Below are 22,527 nucleotides of genomic sequence, written 5' to 3'. Positions count from 1 at the left end.
GTCTGTGTTCCTTGTACTAGGGAAAAATTCCTGAGGAACTGGCTAGATAGATTCCTTTTTCAAATAACAGACCCTGGGGTACAGAGTGGCTCCCCACCCTTACATTTAATCCGTTTATTTTGTGTGGGGTGGGGTAGGGTGGGTGATCATGCCATGTGGCACATGTGTAGAGGTCAGAGGTCAACCTATGGGGCGTCAGTTCTTTCCCCCCACCACGTGGGATCCAGGATGGGTTGCCAGGCTTGGTGGCCATGGTAACTGCTCCGTTCCTTCACCCACTGAACCATCTCCGTAGTCCTGGGTTGGTTAGTGTTAATGGTCTCCTTCACGGAATCTAGACTCATCTGGGAAATGGGCCACTGAGAAAGTAGAAAAAAACTGCCCACTGTGGGTGGCATCAAGCTCTGACCAGGATGCTGTATACATGGAGAAAGAACTGCACAGCAGCTTGCCTTCGGTACCGTTTCCTGATCCTGCAAATGTAGCCAGCTGTCTCAGGCTCCTGGCACCCTGACTTCCCACCGTGATGGAAGGAACCCTGAATGTCGAGTTAAAACAAACCCTTTCTCCCTGAAGTACTTGTCACGATGGCTGTTTCTGACCCAGGTGTTGGAGAGTGGCACTGGAGTCAGAACAGCCAGGCAGTGGTGGCGCACGCCTTTGATCCCAGCACTCGGGGAGGCAGAGGCAGGGGAATCTCTGTGAATTCCAGGCCAGCCTGGTCTATAGTGTGAGTTCCTGCACAGCCAGGGCCTACATAGTTAAGACTTTGCCTCAAAATCTAAGGAAACAAGCAAAAACTTGTTAGGCCCTGTCACAAGATCAAATCAGCCCCTGGAGCTGAGGCCATGTCCCCACAAAGTCTGCTACATTAGCAGAAGAATGCTAGGATGTTGGGGTCCCTTCCTATGGCCTCTTTAGTCAAGTCCAACAAGTCCCACTTCAGCCGACCTAAAAGCAGGAGGAGGAAATCGCTAGCCTGGAGAGAGCCCTTCTGCCTGGGGCCAGTGATTTAATATGGCTGAGAAATAATGAAGAGCCTGTGTCTTAGCTTTAAACTAAAGTGTACTCAAGCACACAGAGGAGGCAGGAAACTCAGAGGCAAGGCAGTCTGGGGCCTGCCTGCTCTTGACTCCTTTGGCCCTCCTGTGTCCTCTCCATGGTAACGTCTATTATAGGCACTTTTTTTTTAAAGAGGGGAGGGGATGAGCAGCTTGAATAGGAAGGGGCCAAGGAGCTAGGGGCCTGCATTGCTCCATGGCAGGGGCCCTGGCTAGCCTGAGCCCTCCTCCCAAGCCTGGGCTCCAGCAATGGAGGACACAGGGGGCCAGTTGCTAAGAGACAGCTACCATTCCCCATCCTCAGCACCACCAGAAAATCCTTTCTAGAATGACAACATCCCGTGAGGTCTCTGGCCTTGGGTAAACAAACACTTGGGGGTGGGGGTGGCGGGATAAAGGAGGCAAGATAATGAAGAGCCCTCCTGAGGCCGCTGTGTTTCCAGAAAAGCCTGCAAAACAAAGTTACTCACCCCTAAGATTACTCCCTCTCACACGGGGCGGGGGCGGGGGGGGGGGGCTCAGAGTGCAAAGGAAACTGCAGCAGCATGGTGGGGCTGGGGAGGTCAGAGAGGCAAAGGAGGAGGTGTTTTTCCTCCCTTTCCTTCTTCAGCTGTGCGGTGAGCTAGCCGGCTTTCTCTCCATCGTCCTACTCTGGCCACAAACTGCAAGACCCTGAAGACTAGGTTACTTCTTAATCAAACAGCTCAATATTCTTTTGGGGGCAGGATGCGTCATGGGATGAGAACGTGGGCTCAGCTGGGCTTGGTAGCACACTCCTTTAATCCCAGCACTCGGGAGGCAGAGGCAGGTGATCTCTGTAAGTTCGAGGACAGCCTGGTCCACAAAGTGAGTCCAGGACAGCCAGGACTACAAGAGAAACCCTATCTCAAACAAAAGAGAGAGAGAGAGAGAGAGAGAGAGAGAGAGAGAGAGAGAGAGAGAGAGAGAGAATGTGGGTTCACTTCTTCTGGACACAGGGTAACTAACCACAGTTTAAGTTTGTGATGTATGGCTGCATTGGGCTGAACAGGGAAAACATGCCACATTTTTGAACAGTTAAGTGGAAAGCCCTGTGTTCGTTTAACTGCCCTACTGCTCTGATACCCAGCTCTCGTTCTTTGTTACACTCCCAGTGTTCTCTCAGAGAACCATTTCCCACCAATACTGAGTGGACAGAGCTAACCGCAGCCCCTGGCTCCAGGGAAGCACGTGTGGCCTGGCCGTGTTGTCAGAGACCTGGCAGTCCAGGGAGATAAATAAGGCTCCCGCCTCTGGTTAACCTGTGTGCAGCTGGCCCGGAGCTTCTGGTGGCCTGTCTTCTCTGTGGAACAGAAGGACTTGTGATGTCACTTGAACAGTGACACACAAATGTCCTCAAAGCGTAGATCTTTTTGGCAATGTGTTGTATGTGACTTCTGCAAGCCCTCCAGTGTGCCACAGCATGTGTAGAGGGTAAAGGACCGCTCTTTCCAATTTCTTTTTCTATTCCGTGTGTACATGGACGCTCTAAGCTAATGTTAGTATCATCTCCATCTCCTTGGTCACCCTACCACCTTTTTTGTTTTATTTTGTTTTTGTTTTTCGACACAAGGTTTCACTGTGTAGCCTTGGCTGTCCTGGACTTGCTTTGTAGATCAGGCCGGCCTCAACTCACAGAGATCCGCCTGCCTCTGCTTCCCCAGTGCTGGGATTAAAGGTGTGCGCCACCACGCCCGGCTCACTTTTTACTTTTTTATTTTAAGTGCATTGATGTTTTGCCTTCATTTATGCCTCTGTGAGGGTGTCAGATCTTGGAGTTACAGATAGTTGTGAGCTGCCATGTGGGTGCTGGGAGTTGAACCCTGGGTCCTCTGGAAGAGCAGCAGTCAGCGCTCTTAACTGCTGAGCCAGCTCTCCAGCCCCCTCCCACCTTCTTGACTGAGGCAGGAGATCTCAGTCCACCCCAGAACTCACTGATATGACTAGTCCTGCCAGCCAGCCTGCTCTGAGGAATTCCGTTTCTGCCTTCAGGGGCTGGAGTCTGGCATTTATGTGTGGGATGCAAACTTCAGTCCTCATATCTGTGTGGCATGCACTTTAACCACTAAGCCACCTCCCAACCTTCCATGTTTTTGTTTTTTCGAGACAGGGTTTCTCTATGTAGCCCTGGTTGTCCTGGATTTGCTTTGTAGACCAGGCTGGCCTTGAATTCAGTGATCGGCCCACCTCTGCCTCCTAGGATGCTGGGACTACAGACAGGTATATGCCACCACACCTGGCTTGCCTTTTGTTTGTTTGTTTTCTTGAGACAGGGTTTCTCTGTGTAGCCCTGGCTGTCTTGGACTCGCTTTGTAGACCAGGCTGGCCTCGAACTCACAGCATCCACCTGCCTCTACCTCCCAAGTACTGGGATTAATGGTGTGTGCCACCACACCTGGCCTGGCTTGCCCTTTTTAAAAATTATTTTGTTGTTGTTGTTGTTATTTTTGAGGCAGGGTCTCACTGTAGCCCAGCTGGGCTGCTGCCTTGTCCTCGTCCTCCATCATTGTCCAGAGTGCTCGGATTCCTGGCATTTGCCTTCACTCAGCTCCAGACCAGTTTTTTGGCAGATGATTTCTGTACCAAACCCTTTCCATGGCCTCCCGCTGCCTATCCACCACAGTTTCAGCTTCCGGTCTGGCCTCTGTGTGCTCTTACAAACTCAAAAAGTAGAAACTGACCGGCTTCCTTCACCTCACAGTCACTTTGATAGCTGGCACCTGCTGACACTTTCCTGGCATTTTTCAGTCATCTGTGTCTTGTCAGTGATTCAACTATACACTGTGCCACGTGAAACTATTGTTTATGCACTCGTGTGTGAGGATGCTGCGAGGGCTGCGCACCTGCCACAGCACACACGGAGGTCAGAGGACACTTCCTGGAGAGGGTTCTCACCTTCCACCATGTGGGGTCTGGGGACTGAACTTGAAGGTCAAGGTTAGCAGCAAATGCTATTCCCCACTAAGCTATCTGGCCAGATCTAGTGTTTTTTTTTTTTTTTTGTTTTTTGTTTTGGAGACAGGGTCTCCCCATATAGCCCAGGCTGGCCTGCATCTTACCATATGGCCACAGGCCGGAACTAGCCACAGTCCTCCTGCCTCAGCCTCACAAGTGCTGGGATTACAGGCACAAACTATCACACTCCGCCCAATTTTGCTCATTTTAACACTGAATGTTCCTATTTCCTTATTGATCTACAAAGGCTTTTTATAAAAATTGATCTCATCCTTTATGTACTGCAAATATTTCTCTCAAGGATGTTGATTGGCTTTTACTTTTTCTTTATTGATATGTTGAAAGTGCACCTCAGTAAAATGTCAATGATTTCTGATTTTATTGTTAAGCTTAGGAAGTCTGTTCCCACCCAAAGGCGATTATCAATTATGCCTGTGTTCTTTTAGTGCTTAGGACTTTGGTTTTTTTCAGGATAATTTAATTTTTTTAAAATTTGACTTTATCTGTATGAGTGTTTATCTGCATTTATGTCTCTGTGTGCCCAGTGCCTACAGAGGCCAGAAAAAGGTGTTAGCTCTCCTAGAACTGGAAGCAGACGTGGGTCATTATGCGGGTGCTGGCAATAGAACCCAGGTCTTTATTTCTGAACCATCTTACCAGGCCCCATTAATACTTTTTATATAAGAGTTTTAAACAAATAACCCTGCTACCACAGCTAACGGCTACCGGAAGTTTGAAAATACAACAGGGCTGTGTGTGCCCCTCTTTCACATTTAATTTTTTTCCCCACATTTAGAACTATCGAGAAAATTTTTTCTTGTCTCCCTTTTAAAAAAAAAAGATGTATTTCATTTTAACTTATGTGTTTGTGTCTGTGTAGGTATAAGCATGAGAGAGCAGGTGCCTGGGGAGATCAAGAGAGAGCTGGAGTTAAAGGTGGTTGTGAGCTCGCATACGGTAGAGAGCATGTAAAACAAAGAGGAGAAAGTACAGTAAAAAAACGAATGTTGGTAGTGACTAAGTGAAAAGTGTGCTTGCTAGGATAGGAAATGACGTAAGTTTTCCACCTGAACTTACCAATAAACATGATGTAAAATGAGTGTCATAACCCAGTATCTCATTGGCTAAAAGGGGGTACAACTCCTCCCAACATAAATAGAGTATATAAGCTGAGTACAAGACCACTTCAGGCCACACCACTGCACTGTGCTGATCAAGTTGAACACACGTCCCCAAGTTCAAAGACCCATCAGAGACCGGACCGGACACAGACCTAGAGAAGGAAGCCCACTGTGGACCACTCAGCACACTAGGACGGATCACGAGCCTTACCTTTGCGGCCATCGACCAGGCTACAGCCGTACCCAGCAGACCAGGAGAGGAACTGGGATGTCTGAGTGACATGTGACGAGGATGTGACTAATAAAGCATCTGTAAAATCTCAATGCTCGTCTCCTGGAGGTTCTTCCTTCCCTCAACTCACAACACATACATTAAGGCCGAGACTAAACTCCCAGTAGAAGAAAGTCTAAGGTCATTAACAACTGAGCAATTGTGTCAATACCACTGTCCTTTATATATACCATGTTCTAAAAAAGTAGCCAATAGAAGTAAATTTAAGAAAAATGGCTTTCTAGAAAACACCAATTATATATGTTTATATACAGAGATGTGTTGTGTGTGTGGGGAGAGAGAGAGAGAGAGAGAGAGAGAGAGAGAGAGAACAAATGCAGCACCATCCCATAATGAGAAGAGAGTGTGATTGGCATGCAATTTTTTTTCAATTATGAAAATACTACTACATACAACCCTTGGCCCAAAATATCAAAAAATCTGAATGAGCTGAATGCTTTCTAGGAAAATATGAAACATCAAACTAATGCAAGAAGCAGCCCAAGACCTTGAACAGGGCATGGGGGATGGGGGTGCAAGCCTTTGATCCCAGCACTCCGGGTACTCAGGAGGCACAGGCAGGTGCATTTGAGGCCAGCTTGGTCTACAGAGGGAGCTCCAGAACCAGTAGGGCTGCTACACACAGTGAAACTCTGTCTAAAAATAAATAAATAAATAAAAAATTACAAAAAAAAAATCTAAACTAACAAAAACCAAAGAATTAAAAAAAAGAAAAGGAAAGGAAACAGAAGACCTGAATATTCCTGACAGCAGACAAGATTGTTGAGGCTGGCCTTTATGGAACAGTTTCCTCGGAGATTGAAACAGTCTTTTCGGAGGGCAGGCTTTAAACTGGAAGGTAAACAAGTCAAAATTGCTCCAGGAAGTTTCTGAAACTGACCAGACACACTAGGCCCCTCCCTCCTGAGAGTAAACAATAAAGATTGCTGAGTCACTCTCAGACTAACCAATCTGAAAAAATTTAGGAGACCTGACCAGCCACTTGGAAGAAGCAAAAACAAGCCGAGCTCTCTTTGAGATTTAGACAAGAGTCTCTTGGAAAGGACACTCTCCAACCTGTGGAGCTGCCTGCCTGCCTGCCTGGCTGTGCAGTGAACTCTAGACTCCCAGCTTTGGGACATGTCACCCATGCTGGAGTAAGCCTTAGTAATGCAGCCGTCTTTAAGGCCTTTCTGTTCCTTTTTTTTTTTTTTTTTTTTTTTTTTTTTTTGAGACAGGGTTTCTCTGTGTAGCCTTGGCTGTCCTGGACTCGCTGTGTAGACCAGGCTGGCCTCGAACTCACAGCAATCTGCCTGCCTCTGCCTCCCGAGTGCTGGGATTAAAGGCGTGCGCCACCATGCCTGCCAGAAGTATAAATGAGTACGACACTCATTACCATGTGGACCCTGGTGATTCCTGCAGGGAGCATTATTATTCTCAGCTGCTCACTTTGTGGTCCATGCAGCATCCGGCCTTTATTTGGCGAGCCGCTCCTTCCTACTCCGCGTGCCTCTGGCAGGTCCAGCCTAGTCCTAGTAAGTGGACACACTGACCCAGTCCCACTTCCTTGGGGATCATACGCTAGGATGAAGCTTTCTGAGACCCTTGTGCAGTACCCACTGAATTACGGATGAGGAAAGGAGACATTAGTGGCACAGACGCACCCACCACACAGGTGGGAAAAACATACAGCCAGCGAGGCGGAGCCTGGAGCTGACGATGGCGATGAACCTGGCTGCAGTTATGCCCAAGACCCGCTCACCTCCTCTCTACATAGTTACAGGAAGCGTTAAGATCTTTTACTATTTAAAATAAAATCGGGGGTGGGGTGGGGGGGAGCTGGTGAGATGGCACAGCAGATAAAGGTTCTTGTCACCAAGCTTGAACCTGAGCTTGAAGGACAGAACTGATTTTCTTTTTCTTTGTTTTTTAATGGTGTATTGGTGCTTTGCCTGCATGTGTATCTGTGTGAGGCTGTTGGATCCTCTAGAACTGGAGTTGCAGACATTTGTGAGCAGCCATGTGGGTGCCGGGAATTGGGTCCTGTAGAAGAGCAGTCAGTGCTGTTAACCGCAGAGCCACCTCTCCAGCCCCCGAGAGCACTGATGTTCAAGTTGTCCTCTGACATCTCTATTCTGGGCCATAGCTCATGTATACCTGCCTGCACACACACACACATACAAATGAATGATGTAACTAAAAATAAATAAAATTGGATTTCTGTCACTTATAATAGACTTTCTTCTCATCTAATCAGCCAAAGCCTAAACTAAATATGAATTCATTCTGTGTACTTGGTATCTGCTCAGTGCCATGCACTACCCAGGCACTGTGCTAAGCATATGCATGTCGCACAGACAAACAAGATGGAGTCCTTTCCTCCAGGTAGCTGGTGACCTCCTGAGGCAAGCTTTGGTAGGAGATGATAGGGTCACAAGAACGTGGAAGACCAGTAGAGCCTCTGTAATTAAGAGCGCACACTGCTCTTACAGAGGACCCAAACTCAAACCCCAGGACCCACTTCAGGCAGCTCATAACCATGCCTAACTGTAGCTCCAGGGACTCTGGTGATCTCTCACCTGGAGTCAAATGCAAACCCCCCACATCCACACAATGAAAAGAGTTGAGGGTAGTGGCACACGCCTTTAATCCCAGCATTTGGGAGGTAGAGGTAAGCGTATCTCTGTGAGTTCAAAGTCAATGTGGTTTACAAGATCCAGGACAGCCAGGGCTACAGAGAGAGACCCTATCTCACAAAACAAAACAAACAAACAAAAAACCAAACAAACAAAATGGGGGCTGAAGGGATGGATTAGTAGTTAAGAACACTTATTGTTCTTCCAGAGAAGCTAAATTTGATTCCCAATACCCACATGGAAGCTCACAGCCATCTCTAATTCCATTTCCAGAAGAACTGAAGCCTGCTTTTAGCCTCCACAGGTACTGGGCATACATGTAGTGCATACATACACACAGGCATGCATGCAAAATACTTAGTATACTTAATAATATACCACCACCATCATCATCACCATAGCAGCAAAACAAAGTAGAAGCAAAGCTATTTTGCTTCTTTGCAATATGCCGCCAAAAATACATTATTAGGGACAGTAAGGTGGCTCAGTGGATAAAGGTCTTGCCACAGTCCTGATAACTGGAGTCCACAGGGTGGAAAGAGAAAACGGACTCCCACAAGTTGCCCGTATGCATATCCAGTTGTATGCACCCACACACAAAGCAACTGAGTGCAATTTAGAAAAAAATTAAATACTGACCAGATACAGTGTCAATGTCTGTAACCCCAGGAGTTTCAAGGCAGTGACAGGAGGATCAAAAGTTGAAAGTCACTCACAGCTACATACCAGCTGAAGCTACATAAAAACATGTCTCAAAAATTTTTTTAAAGTTAAGCATTTTTTTTTAAAAAATCAGGCTTACTTATTTTTATTTTGTGTGTGTGCGTGTTTTCTAGATAGGTATCAGTGCACGTGTGTGAAGTACTCTTGGAGGCCAGAAGAGGGCAGCAGATAGATCTCCTGACTGGAGTCACAGATGGTTGTGAGCTGCCATGTGGGTGCTGGGAACCATACCTGGGTCCTCTGCCAGAGCAACAAGCACTCTTAGCCACGTAGGATCTCTCCAGCCCCGAACTTGTGCATGTTAAAAAAAAAATGATACTTGGCTGGGCGTGGTGGCACACACCTTTAATCCCAGCACCCAGGAGGCATAGGCAGGTGGATCACTGTGAGTTTGAGGCCACCCTGGTCTACAAAGTGAGTCCAGGGCAGCCAAAACTACACAGAGAAACCGTGTCTCGAAAAAAAAAAAGTGATACTGGACAGGCAACTTAGGGTGGCAAAGTGGAGAAGACGAGGAGGAGGTTGAAGGGAAGATGGAACCTCAAGAAAGAGAGGAGAGAGAAGAGCCGTAGAATTCTCAAAAAGCAACAGCAGGAACAGGAGTTCTGGCAGGGAACTTGGGGAAGACTGGATACCATCTGGAAGGAATGGGCAAGCTCACATGGGACCGGAGCTGAGGAGGGCCCACTGGGGACTGCTAAGAGGGCTGCTTTAATGAGCCAGGCTGCAGTGGGCTGAGGTGTGTCTAAGGCTGAGTGGACATGGCTTCCTGTGCTGGGAAGAAGGCAGCGTGCGAGAACAGGAGCATTTGTAAGATAAGAGAGAATAAACATCTTAGAGATGACCTACTTCCCTGGGTCAGAGATACATATGATGCCTTGAGCCCAAAACTGAGCTAAGGACCCCTTCCTTGTTCTTCCTCTCCCCTCTGTCCCCTCGCCTTCTTTCCTCTTTTTTATTACGATTTTGCTTTTTTTTTTTTTTCAAGACAGGGTTTCTCTGTGTAGCCTTGGCTGTCCTGGACTCGCTTTGTAGACCAGGCTGGCCTCGAACTCACAGAGATCCATCTGCCTCTACCTCCCGAGTGCTGGGATTAAAGGTGTGTGCCACTACACCCGGCTTTTCCTCTTTAAAGAAAAAAACTCAAAGTAAATTTAAGAGAAATCAGTAAAGACTGAAATGGGTTCTCTGGGCAGTAGTGGTGCAGGCCTGTAATCTCAGCACTCAGGGAGGCAGAGGCAGGCAGATCTCTGTGAATTCGAGGCTACCCTGGACTACAGAGTGAGTTCCAAGACAGCTTGGGCTACATGGGGAAACCCTATCTCGGAAACACCAAACAAAGAAACGAAAAATTGAAATGGGTTCTATTTCTACACTGGCAGCTAACACCTTAAAAGTGGCTAACACTGAACTATTACTACCATTGTACACAATCTAAAACCCGCCCTTTAAAAAGCAAAAACAAAGGGGGAAAAAAAACCCTTCCTTTTTTACGGTTCCCAAGTTAACCGAAAGCCTTGCTGTCTGCTCAGCACCCTGGACAGCGTCTCGCCTCTGAGCGCACACTATCTGAATGGTCCGGTTCTTCCTTTTCCTATAGGCACCCTTGCGGTTCAGATGGCTACCCTCATCCCTGTGCTGGGCTGTCACTCACCCATCCTACAACCCTCATGACTTCTGAAGCTCTGGACAAGTATCGGCCCAGTCACGTATGTCACTTATAATGCAAACTAGGAGCTGTGGAGACGGACTTGCTGCAGGAGCGCGCAGAGACCTGGATTCAGATCCTCACACAAAAAGTTCAGTGTGGCAGTGTACACGTACGTACGGTCCCAGAACTGGGAAGGTGGAGATGAGAGGATCCCGTCACTCGGTGGCCACCCACCCAGCCTAGCCAAACTAGCAAGCTCCAGGTTCAGTGAGAGACCCTGCTTGCGAAGAAGAAGAAGAAGAAGAAGAAGAAGAAGAAGAAGAAGAAGAAGAAGAAGAAGAAGAAGAAGAAGAAGAAGAAGAAGAAGAAGAAGAAGAAGAAGAAGAAGAAGAGGAGAACAAAGAAAACATGTAACACATACATGTCCACACACATGAACATATATACATCCATCACACATGCACACGCTAAACAGTAAGTAAAATACTCTCTGAAGAATGACCTCTTCTCCTCCTTCTGAGATAGGTTCTTATGGAGCTCAGGCTAGCCGCAAACTTGCTGTGAAGCCAAGGATGATCTTGAACTTCTGACCCTTCTGCCTCCACCTCCTGGGTGCTGGGATAGACCTAGCAATCAAGCCCAGGGCTTGGCGTGCGCTGGGCAAGCACTCGATAAACTGAGCTATACCCCCAGCCCACCTGCTTGGAGGCAAAGTACACCTGCCATACTTGTCTTCAAGGGTGGTTCAATCTGACAAGCTCTTGGCTTTGCCACTACCAGCTTCTGTCTCTGCTCCTTTCCCACACAAATCCTCAGTGAGCCCTTTGATGGTACTGCTCCACTGGGAAGCGCCGGGACTATGTTGTCCAACTAGTACGTTTTGTAGACCCAGCTCAACACCACCCTGTTCCGTAAGCTTTTCGCTGACACCCTACTCCACCTCAAGGCCCATGACAGCCCAGTCCTCCCTCACTGTACGCTCTCAAAGACAGCAGGTCCACAAGCTGGGGCCCATGGATGTTCACCTAAACCAGATCCCTCATTACGTATCCACTACAGGCAGGAATGCTGCAAACGACCACCTTCACAGAGCGTACGTCAGGACACTGTCAGAGGCATCGGGGACAGGCGAAGTTTCATGCAACTGAAGCAATTTTCTAAAATGAATTATTTGGAAAGATTTGGTTTTTGCTTTAGGCATGTGGCGTTCTGCCTGCATGTATGAACATGTACCGTGTACGTTTCTGATCAGAAGAGGACACTGGATCCCCCTAGGACTGGAGTTGCAGACAGTTCTGAGTCATTGTGTCGGTGCTGGGAACCAAACCCAGGCCCTCTGCAAGAGTACGGAGTGCTCTCAACGGCTGAGAGCACTCCAGTGCCCAACCACAGCAGTTTTCGACGCTCGCTGTCTTGCACCTAGATAAACTGGTCAGCTAAGTGAATCCAAGAGCGACCTTGCAGAGCATGAGGACTCCTAAGAGGTCAGACCTCACTGTGTCTTCTCATCCGCCCCCCGGTTTGCTCTAGTTGAGCTCCGAGGATCCATAATCAGCTGCTTTACTCTACGTCATGTGCCCGGTGCAAGGTGTCAAAGTCAACCCCAAGGCTCACACAGGTGCCTGTAGTTTAATAATCCAATAGTGGACCTATGTCTAGCCACTAATTATTTCTGGTCCATCACCACGCTCACAACAGTGCTCCCAAGGTGGAATGCTTCTATATGCTGAGGCGGGGAATCTAAGGCTCAGACTGGTCAAATCACTACTGCTGCATGAGCAAGCCCTCCAGGGTTGCCCTTGTGTGGTCCCCTCCCGCTGACACAGGGTTTGGCCAGAGGGACATCAGCAAGCTTCACGCAAGCTGATAAACTAGTTGACAAGCACATCAACTTGTTCCAAGATGACAAGACTTGATGTCCTTGTCATCTTGGAACATTTCCCCTTAGGGAGACTTGGGGACCCAGCTGCTGGATTCCAGCTGTGTAGAATTATGTGCGGCTACAGTGGAAGGAGGGGGGTGAAGCCGAGAGGCCACCTTGAGAGGCTGTGTACGTGGTTCCAAGTGACTCCTGCAGATCCCACAGCCATAGCCACAGGCAACTCACAGACCAGGAGAAATAGTGTCATTGATAGTGCTTGATACACACCTGGAATCCTAGCTAACTGCAAGTTTAAGCCTAGTGATAGATCATCTGCCTAGTATGTGTAAGGCCGTGAGTTCAAATCTCCTCTCTACACTAAGCAAGCAAACAAAAACAAATGCCATGCAAAGTCTGTCAGTCCTGTGGGTGTTTGTCATACAGTAGGGAATAACTAAAACCCCGACAAGCCAGGGTTTGGACACAGGCTTTCTGACTGACTCCTCCCCTGTGCTTTGTTCCTCCTGGCTGAGAGTGGCATGTCCATGCCAATCCTGAAACGTTCACAGGATGTTGGGCCCATAGAGGCACTCAGTGAACAGCAGGTGAATACACAAAGCATTAGCAGAGGAAGGAAGGTCTAGGGACCTCAGAGGCAAGAAGTACTACGTTCTGACAACCTTCACCACCCCTTTACCCTCCCCTAAAAGCTGGGTGCTTCTAAGTGTAGGAACAAAACATGTATATGTCACAGGTCTCTTCCCCTGTCCCACCAGTTAAATTCAGATCAGGCAAAATTGAAAAACAAGGTTTTTCTTTTTCTTTTTCTTTTTTATTTCTTTCCTTTTTTTTTTTCCCCTTTTTGATTTTTTGAGACACGGTTTCTCTGTGTCCTGGACTCACTTTGTAGACCAGGTTGGCCTCGAATTCACAGAGATCCTCCTACCTCTGCCTCCCGAGTGCTGGGATTTCAAACGTGCGCCACCATGCCCGGCTCTTTTTATGTTTTTTTTTTTTTTGGAGACAAGGTTTCTCTGTGTAATAGCACTCACTGGCTGTCCTGGAACTCTCTTTGTAGACCAAGCTGGCCCCAACTCACAACTCACAGAGATCCACCTACCTCCTGAGCGCTGGGATCCAAGGCCTGTGCCATCACGCTTGGCTTGAAAAACTAGGAGTTTTTTGTTTGTTTGATTTCCCCATCTGGCCCCCAACTTCTTGCCTGACCCACCCATGGCATCTTCTCTCCCTGCTACTCGGCCTTCAGGGCTCAAGAGCATCTCCTTTTTCCTTCCGTGTAAAATCCAAATGCAGGAAGGAAGCAGAGAAAGTGGAAATCAAACAAGCAGGGAAGGTTGGGGGGGGCGTTTAGAAGCCCAAACGTTAGCTCTAAACTAGGTGTTTTCAAGAGGCCTCGGCCAGCAGGTGGAGGCATTCAGAGGATGAAGAAGCAGCTGGAAGTTGTCCACATTACACCCCCATTATGCCCCAGTGGGTGGAGAATAAAGGGATACCCTACCTGTCTAAATCCCCCCAACCCTTCAAGAAGCCTGGGCCTCTCAGCCCTGATGCTATAACCCCAACCTGGGTGCCTGCAGAACAGTCACCCAGCCTAGTAAAGATCCACAGGAATCAATGCCGCCAGTCATCTCCTTCCTGGCCACCCCCTACACTGCCTTTCTGTTCTAAGCACCCCGTCTCGTGCAAACATGCACACGCCTCCCAAGGTCACACACACACACAGGCTCCTCCAGCACCTAGATCCCACACCCGGAAAACCATCTGAGCCCTCACCGCAGGCTCAACCAAAGGGAGGGGGCAGGCCTCACTCTTCTTTAGGCAGGCTGTAGGCAGTGCACACAGGCACCGTATCACACACACATGCTAGGCGACGGAGTGGAGCCCACACCTCCACCAGACACAGTGGATACAGTCACCCACGCGGGAAACCGGGGTGTGGGGGAGGCAGACACATGCGTGCACACACATGAACCCCTCCAGATGATCACACGTGCACACCGGCACGCACAGACAACCGTACAGGTGCCAGGCCTCGGAATCAAGATCCTCCCAGATTCCATCACCAGCAGGTGGAGAGAGCTGGGGTTTCAGGGCACTCCCCCCTTCTCCCTCTCCAAGGTCCAGAGTCCCAGTGGGATTTTTCTGGAGCCCGCCCCCGCCCCCCCCCCAACCAGGCTCAGGCAGCGACAGGCGGGACAGGGGGGAGGGGAAGCCTGGTCTCAAACCCGCTCTGATTTTAATTCCTTAAATTAACCCCTTGGCTGCCTAGAGCCTGCCCTGCCCAGAATCCCTCCCAGCTCCGGCGGCCTCGCGGCCTCAGGAGGGCAATAGGGAAGAAGGCTTGGGAGGGAGGCGGCAGCGGCTGAGGTCCTCCCTGCATAGCCTCTCCAGGAGCAGTCCCGCAGCACGCCCCAGACTTGCCTTACCTCTTCCAGCCCGCGGTGAGGCCAGACACGGTGGCCCTGGGCTAGGGGTGCCGAGGCACAGACCTCGCGTGCCCAGTACAGACGCAGGGCCGCCACCGGGCCTCCGATCTTGGTCCCCACTGCAGCCTTGGGTGGCCGCCGCCGCCGCCTCCTGGTTGGGGCGGGGGCGGCCGTGTCCCCCCAGCCCGGCACAGCGGGAGGGGCTCGCGATGCAATCACGGGCGGGGTACACAGAGAGGAGGGGGAGATAGGAGGGGGCGCTCGGCCCGGGCGCAGCCAGGCGACAGGGAGGGAGGCCGCGGGGAGATGGGGCGGAGTCGGCCCCTCCTCCGGGGCGGGCTCTTCAGCAAGCGGGGAGCGGCAGATGCAGCTAGGAGCGGCTGCGCCGGGACCCCACGTTTTCCGCAGAAGCTGGTGGCTCCGGTGGGGGATGGGCGCCACCGGGACGCGGGGTGCAACCTTCCCGACTCCAGGCGCCAACACCAAGGCATTCCTGTGCCTGGAAGCTTCCAGCTGTGGCCTCTGCCGCCCACCTTTAATCATGGCCTATCCTTCCTAACCCACCTCCTCGGGCTTGGCCTGCGCTCAGTGAGGAGCAGATCTTGGGGTGGGTGACATAGGTGCTACGACTTACACTACAGTTCTTCAGCGGCATCTTGGGCTGTGAGCCCAAGTACGGGTCTTGCACTCAGTGACTTCAGGTCGGGTTGTCTTTGGGAAGACTTGGCTGCATTGGGCCACACTGTGTCCCGTTCCAGACCTAGTATGGCACTTAGGTCCTCTTCTGGACCTACAAATAGAGAGAAGCAGGAAACATGCCCTGGCTTGCTCCAGGCAAACCCACCACTTGGATAAGATAGGCCCCAGGATTCCTGAGCTCCTGGCATCCTTGACTTCAGGCCTACCTATCTGTCAAGGTAGGAACAGCCTGGCTGTCCTAGGCCAGAGGAAGTCCGCAGGGCTGAAGTGGAGCTGGGGAAGGAAAAACAAAAAACAAAAAACAAAACAAAACAACAAAAGCACCTTGGGGTTCCCAAGCAAGACCAGGGCTGAACTAATAACCCTTGGGTGAAGAAAGGGGAGATAATTCTACCACATAGTGGTGCCCCGGCGGGCGGGGCAGCACCCAGGCTGGCAGCAGAGCAGAAATCCAGTTTAGCTCCAGGATGCCCCAGGAGACTTTGAGTGGCTTCCACTAACTGCACCCTACTTCCGTGAGGGCAGAAGCCCCAGAACATGGAGTATGGGGTGTCTGTAGACTTGTCAGGTGGTTTAGGGGAAACGATAAATCTAACAACAACAGGAACTGTACAGCGGCTAAAGTGATGAAGCACCCGCTCTCTTTCTTCCTGAAGCTCTGAAGTCTTCCCTCCTCCGGGAAGTCTACTTAGATTGAGAAGAGAGATGACTTCTTCTAAGATTTAACTAAGTCCCCGTCAGTCAAGCACCAGGCACCATGATCATGCTAATAATTTCACTAACCGTCATTCACTTCCCAATAGAGCAACGGAGCAGCAACTGTTACTGTCACCACTGTGACGCTTCGCCCACTCTGTCAACTCAAGTGGGTTTGTAATCCCCCGTGGTGTGTCTTAAAAGGAGCTTAGAGAGAGGTTTCATTGGGAGGAGCAGACCCTCCCTGGTAAGCAGCGCCTTCCCGTGGACTGAGGTCCCAAACTTAATAAAAAGGACACAGGGCATTCACTGCTGTCTGCTGACTGGGGACACAACGTGACCAGCTGCCAAATAACTCCCACTGCCATGCTTTCCTGGATGGGCTGGACTGGACTCCATCAAACAGTGAGCCAAAATAAATCCTTCCGGCTTTAAATTGCTCTTTCAGGATTTTTATCCCAGAAGTGAGAAAATACACCCACTTCTGCAGATGGAGAAGCTAAAGTTCCAAGTTCAGTGAACAGTAGGACTGGAATTCGAATGCAAGGCGCTCAATCCATCTAGCGACCAAAAAACATAGCATCCACACACCATCTCTTTGGTACAATAAAGTTCCGGAGCCTGCTCCTGTCAAAATGCACTTGATAAGTCCACCTGTTTTCTTAGCTAGCCAAAAAGTATCTCTTCATCTTGGTTGCACTTTTGTTGTGATACTGCCCTTACCCTGTATTTGCTGTGAATATATGAAAACAGTTTAGGGCATGGAGTGTGCTGTATGTGTGTTTTGTGCATGGGTACACATGCATCTGTACGGATATGGAGGTGTGCACGTGTGACTATACGGGTCTATATAGATGTATGCGTGTATTTGTGAGTGCATGTGTGCATGGTTGTATATGCATATGGACGTAAATATGTGTGTATGTCGGGGTGCGTGCTGTCCTTATGCACATATGCACACCCAGGTATTCCCACACGTGCACACATATATGTATGTGCATTGCACGAATGCATGTGCGCATGTGTGGCCATGCTGTATTTCACAGACAACAGTTTCTGCTTGGTTGTTATGGGAACCACTGTTCTAAAAATGTGAATCCCACTCCATGTGGGCCACAGAAAGCAAAAGAGAGAGTGCTCAGAGGCAAACACATCAAGGGCTCCCGAGGCTAAGGCAGGGAAGCAGGACTTCAGAGCCAGGCAGGTCCTGACTAAGAGCTGTAAGGCCACTCTCTGGTTCTCCTGGTTATGTTTGGCCCCCATCCTGCCTCTTCCCATCTCTCCTACTCTCACAGCTCCGTGCTCCCTGGCCACCTTCCTTCTCTTTTTTTGTGAACAAGTCACAGCAGAGATTAAATCCTTAAGTGAACTGGGCCAATTTGGTGAGACGGAGGTCACGTGTGGATCAAACAAGTTTTCCACCCTAGAGGGAGCTCAAAGGTGGGCACATTTGGGTACTGGGTTGGTGAGGGAGAGGGTAGAGACGATGGAGGTAGCTGGAAAGGCCAACTTACATCAGACATGGAAGGCTTTAACCTTGTGGATGAGTTGTGCTTTTTTTATAAGATTATATTTTAAAGCTGGACTCAGTGGCGCACACCTGTAATCCCAGCACTCAGGGAGGCAGGGGCAGGTGGATTGCTGTGAGTTCCAGGCCAGTCCAGGACAGCCAAAGCTATACAGAGAAACTCTGTCTCGAAAAACTAAAATAAATAAATAAATAAATGTTTTATTTTTAGTTATATACATGTTTGTGTGTATGAGCACACGTTTGTGGGTGCCCCCAGTGGCAAGAAGAGAGCGTTTGCTCTCCTGGAGCTGACTGTGAGCTGCCATGTGGATTCTGGGAACTGAACTTGAACTCAGGTCCCATCCAAAAGCAACAAGTGCTCTTAGCTACCAAACCATCTCTCTAGCCTTTATGTATGTGATTTTGTTTTCCTTGTGAGGTAAGATCTTTCTGTGCAGTCTTAGCCCTGGCTTTCCTGGAACTCACTGTATAGACCAGCCTGGCCTCAAACTCATAGAGATCTGCTTGTCTCTGTCTTCTGAGTGCTAAGATTAAAGGCAGGTGCCACCATACCCCAAGTGTATGCGATTTTTGTGAGGGTTTTTTTTTTTATATTTTTTTTCAAGACAGGGTTTCTCTGTGTAGCCTTGGCTGGCCTGGACTCGCTTTGTAGACCAGGCTGGCCTCAAACTCACAGCGATCCGCTTGCCTCTGCCTCCCGAGTGCTGGGATTAAAGGTGTATGTGATTTTAAGGTATTTACTTAGTGTGTACACATGTATGTGAGAGTGGGCTCATGTGTGTATGGCTTCTGTGTGAAAGCTAGAAAGGCAACTTTCTAGAGTGGTCTGTCTCCTTCCACATTGTTAGGCAGGGTCGCTCTTGATTGGCAGCTGCCCTACACACTCCATGCTATCTGGCTGTGAACTTCCAGGGGATTCTCCTATGATTTTCTTGTCCCTACCTCCTCTCTTCCTGAGAGGACTGATGGGATTACAGATTGGGGTCACCATGCCTGGTTTTTTAAGTGGGTTTGGGGGCAATAAACTCAGGTCATCAGGCTTGTGTGTCTAGTAGCACTTTCACCCCCAGAACCATCTCCCTGGCTCAAGAGATGTACAAGGCTAGATGCCCCGGTCAGTTTGGATTGAATGGTGTTTCAAGGCGTGTCTACCATTGGTGCTGTGTGCTGGAACGGAAGGAGATGTGAGTCAGGAGACAGCTGGGTAGTTCAAACTGCTTATACTGGTCTTATTTCAAACAGGCAACTGGGGTTGGTTGGGATGACGGGAAGGGCAGAGCAAATGTTCTAGGCTGCTTTGTTCAATTCTTCCAGATCCTACCTCGCCAAAATTCTTACTTCTGGACCCGAGGATGCAGCTCAGTGGGTAGAGGGCTCGCCTAGCATGCAAGAGGCTGTGGGTTAGGTCCTTAGTACCATGCAGAGAAACAGACAGGTAGGCGGATGGATGGATGGATGGATGGATGGATAGACACAAACTTTTACAAAGGGAATAAAATTTAGAGAAAGAACAAAATGTCAGCACAAAAGCATGAGATACATTGGGTTCAGCCCCTAGAAGGCCTGGGGAGGGATTCAACTGCCTGTAAGCCCTTTGGAAAAGGAGAAGCTGCCTCTGAAAAATTATAACTACTTACACCTGCATGGAACAGGAAGTCCAAGTAAAGGGCTTGTCAAAAGACTCAGCTGGGGCTGAGCATGGTGGCGCTATAATCCCAGCACTCAGGGAGGCAGAGGCCTGGTCTATGAAGCAAGTCCAGGACAGCCAAGGCTGCACAGAGAAACCCTGTCTTGAAAAAGCATGGCCATTATTAGCAAAGCATTGGGAATATGGAAACATGGCTTGATTTTACATGGATTGTATTTGAAATGATGGTGGCACTGAGATGGAGAAGGTCACTTAGAGGGGTGAGTGAAAGCTGGAAATGAGTGTGTTCTCCCAAGACTGGAAGCAGGAAAGAGGAAAGCTAAGAATGAGGTCTGGGCTGCAGAAGGACACGGCTCAGTGGTAGAGCACTTGGCCAGCATGAGTGAGGGCCTAAGTTCAATCCCAAATCAGGGTAAAAAAGAAAACAAAAACAAAACAAATAAAAAAAAAAAACCTGAGTCTGGAGAAATGTCTTCATTTGAGAAGTAGACAGAAGATTTTTGTTAGACAGAAAAATTTTCATCAATTTTTCTCCCCTCAATAAACAGCCCTGGCTCCCTGTTCTGGTTTCTATGGGTACTGTGTCCATGTGATGAACACACATATTTACAGGCAAAATAGCCATACACATAAAAGTGTGATATTGAAAATGAGGGGTATGCTGGGCAGTAGTAGCGCCCAGCACTCGGGAGGCAGAGGCAGGTGGATCTCTATGAGTTCGAGGCCAGCCTGGTCTACAAAGCAAGTCCAGGACAGCCAGGCCTATTACACAGAGAAACCTTGTCTCGAAATGCCCCCCCCCCAAAAAAACCAAAATGAGGTGTATGGTGGTACACACCTTTAGTCCTAGGACCTGGAGACTCTCTGTAAATTTGAGGCCAGCCTGGCCTACACATTGAGCTCCAGGATAGCCAAGGCTACATAGAGAGACCCTGGCTCATAAAAAAACAAAATAAGGGGCTAGAATGATAGCACAGTGGTTAAGAGCACTGGCTGCTCTTCCAAAGGATCCAGGTTCAATTCCCAGCACCCAGATTGCAGCTCACAACTGTCTGTCCAGTTCCAGAGGATCTGACACTCACACCCACACATACATGCAGGCAAGACACCAATGCACATAAAATATAAATAAATAATTATAAAAATAAATAAAGAGTCAGGTACGGTGGCACGTGCCTGTAATCCCAGAACTCTGGGAGGCAGAGGCTGCCAGATCTTTGTGAGTTTGAGGCCAGCCTGGTCTACAAAGTGAGTCCAGAACAGCCCAGGCCACACAGAGAAACCCTGTCTTGAAAACCCAAATAAACATATAATAAAATTTATAATCATAAAATAAACCTCAATAAAAATAGAGCCAAAAGCTGGGCATGGTGGTGCACGTCTTTAATCCCAGCACTTGGGAGGCAGAGGCAGGCAGATGGCTGTGAGTTCGAGGCCAACCTGGTCTACACAGCAAGTCCAAGTCCAGGACAGCCAAGGCTAAACAGAGAAATCCTGTCTCAAAAAAAACCAAACAACCAAACAACCCCCCCAAAAAAGAGCCAAAATGAAAATGGACAGCCCTTGATGCTTTCTGGGTTCCATATCTGGGTTTTCTGATTGACTTTAATGTTCTCCATCTCTGGCCTAACGTTCTCTTCCTTCAAAGTCTCTGGGGAAGATGAGGAGGACTTCCTGGTTCAGAGTCCTAGGACCAGGCACCAGGCCTACTACAGCCCCTTCGCTAGAGCTCCCTTCTCTTATCTCAATGGTGGGGTGTGAGGACAGTCTGCGAAAGGACAGAGATGACCACAGTGATGGAACCCAGCAGAACTGCGACAAGCCACTGTGTGACATCCTTTAGTTCAGGTGGTGTGACCCAGAGCTGCTTAGGAAATGGGCCTTAAGCCAGGCGTGGTGGCGCACGCCTTTAATCCCAGCAGCACTGGGGACACAGAGGCAGGCGCATCTCTGTGATTTCTAGGACAGCCTGGTCTACAAACTGAAGCCAGGACAGCCAGGACTGTAGGAGAGATAAACATGCTTTTGTGTTGATCCCAAGTGTGGGATTGGGAACAGACTAGTGAGAGAGCAGGATGTTTATCCCCTTAGAAGTCGAACCACTTTGTCGGGGAGCTTGGATGCTGCCAGCTGAAAACATCCTGGTAGAGACTCTGAGAGGACCTCTTTCAGTGTCTGACACCCCATCACTTGAGCTCCAAGGGGTTAACCGTTGCCCTCTGCAGGCCATACTTATGAAGTACCAATTCTCTTGGAAGAGGCACCATCAAACTATTTGTCACAATTAGTGTATTAGACACAAGCCCCAGTCTTCAGAGGGCGCTTAAGACCTGGGGAGAGAGAAGGCTAGAAGTCTCTGTGTGGGTCATTTCATCTCTGGTTAGATGAAAAAAAAATATATGTGTGTGTGTATATATATACATACATATATATATGTATATATATATTCCTAAAAAACAAGAGGGGGGGGGAAGACGGGATTGTTTTGGCTGTTCATCAAGACTTAGAGAGAGAGAGAGAGAGAGAGAGAGAGAGAGAGAGAGAGAGAGAGAGACTCCTAGAGAGAACTGTTCCAGGGAAAGCTTCAGGGCTCTGGACTCCAGCTGAGGCTTCAGGTTCCGGTTGCTCCAGGTTCCAGCAGCAACTTTGGTGGGATTGCTGGTTTGCTGAGGTCCGGCTGACTACACCAGGAGTTCCTTGGAACTAATTTCCTTAAGGTTTCATTATTGTGTTCTTTAATCTCTTTTTCCTATTGTTTGGGTTAGTCGGGTTGTAAGGGAGATAGGCTCATTTAATATGTTCATAATAAAATATAATTGTTAAGAAAATTGAGCCAACACAGGACTATACAAGAGAAACCCTGTTTCGAAAAACAAACAAGAAGAAGAAGAAGAAGAAGAAGAAGAAAAGAAAAGAAAAGAAAAGAAATGGGCCTTTCCAGTCATGCTGATCCAAAGCTGCAGGATCTCCCAGACACAGGGCAACATGACAGTGTGACAGAAACCAGAGACCTCAAACCAAACCAATGACTCACTGCACAGGACATTTTCCGGTGATGATGTATGAGCAGAGGGGTACACTGTGGTGTGACACACTGTGACACACCACAGCTCCGTGACAAGTTGTTTCCTATGCTTTATTTTTTCATTTGTTTGTGTTCTTATTTTGGCGGGGAGGTTGCAAGGGTTGAGGGCAAATATGAGGGGACA

At 48.8% G+C, this 22,527-nt stretch overlaps 1 protein-coding gene across 1 annotated transcript in view; it reads right to left on the bottom strand.

The window, feature by feature from the left end:
• Positions 1 to 15,042, bottom strand: part of FBXO41 (F-box protein 41) — a 31,340-nt gene extending 16,298 nt beyond the window's left edge. Inside the window, exon 1 of the mRNA XM_084766174.1 lies at positions 14,745 to 15,042. The gene's annotated coding sequence lies outside the window, so the exon portion shown is untranslated. The remainder of the gene's footprint in view (positions 1 to 14,744) is intronic.
• Between the last annotated feature and the right edge of the window lie 7,485 nt (positions 15,043 to 22,527).

This window comes from Acomys minous (genome assembly GCF_964271855.1).
Source record: "Acomys minous genome assembly, chromosome: 17".
Taxonomy (NCBI): Eukaryota; Metazoa; Chordata; class Mammalia; order Rodentia; family Muridae; genus Acomys; species Acomys minous.
This window is presented reverse-complemented; position numbering and strand designations above follow the sequence as displayed.